Source organism: Montipora foliosa, chromosome 3, assembly GCF_036669935.1.
Source record: "Montipora foliosa isolate CH-2021 chromosome 3, ASM3666993v2, whole genome shotgun sequence".
Lineage (NCBI taxonomy): Eukaryota > Metazoa > Cnidaria > Anthozoa > Scleractinia > Acroporidae > Montipora > Montipora foliosa.
The window spans coordinates 34,833,393-34,834,475 of record NC_090871.1 but is presented as its reverse complement, the minus strand read 5'-3'; positions in this window follow the sequence as shown (position 1 = coordinate 34,834,475).

Here is a 1,083-nt window from a genome sequence, read left to right as displayed (position 1 = left end):
AATAATTCATAACCTGAGCCCACCAATCAACAACTGTATACCACATCACGTGAATGCGTTTGGATACCCAATGGAAAACTAGATGAAAATCATTAAAGATTTGGATATCGTATCCAAATCTTTAAAGATTTGGGTACTAATTAAATTCTAGAAGAATATCATGTGACATGAATAATTAATTCTAACCAAAAATAAAAATCACTGGGAAACTCATCATCCCAACCTAAACCCAGTAACCACGTCTTCTGCATAGCCATCTTGGCTCTAATTGTGAATGAGGCCAGCATCTGCAATGGGTCAAACAGCATAGCTCGTTTCTTTAAAAACCCTAGCTTGGTATAGACAACATCCTGCGGGGGGTTAACTTGAAGGTAAACATATCTGTCTCAGCGTTCCATTGCACCCCTAACGCCTTCATGCAAGGTAGTTGAGACTCCTCAATATTAACATTCGCTACACGATCTTCCACAGGAACATCTCTCAGCACCTCTGGTCTGGCCTGTTACTACACCAAGCCGTATCTTGAAGATTGCCTTGCCACGTAGCTCTCTAAGCTGGTCTCGAGCTTTAATCGCTTCATCGTCCGTCTCCAATGAAGTCATAATGTCATCCATGTACACTTGTGATAGGATTATGGCTACTGTCTGTGGGTAGTCATCTCTGTTGTCTTCAGCATGTTGTCGCACATCGTACTGGGCCAAGTAAGGTGAAGCACGATCACCAAACATCAATCTCATTGCTTCACAAACTTCGGGAGATTTCGAGAGGTCTAGCCCTCTCCACAGGAAGCGGTGGTACCGTCTGTCTTGCTTTGCCATGGTGACTTGTGAGAACATCTCCGTCAGATCTGCTACCAGGGATACAGGATTACTGCGGAAACGCAATAGCACGTCAAAGACGTCTTGCTGCAGTTTTGGTCCAGGTAACATGGTATCATTAAGGCTTACTCCGCCGTATCTGGCTGCTGAATCGTACACTATCCTCACTTTGGTAGTCTCTTTGTCTTCTCTTACTACAGGAAAATGAGGTAGGTACCAACTTGGACCATCATCAATTTCTCCTGGCTCCAGCTATCGGACGTAA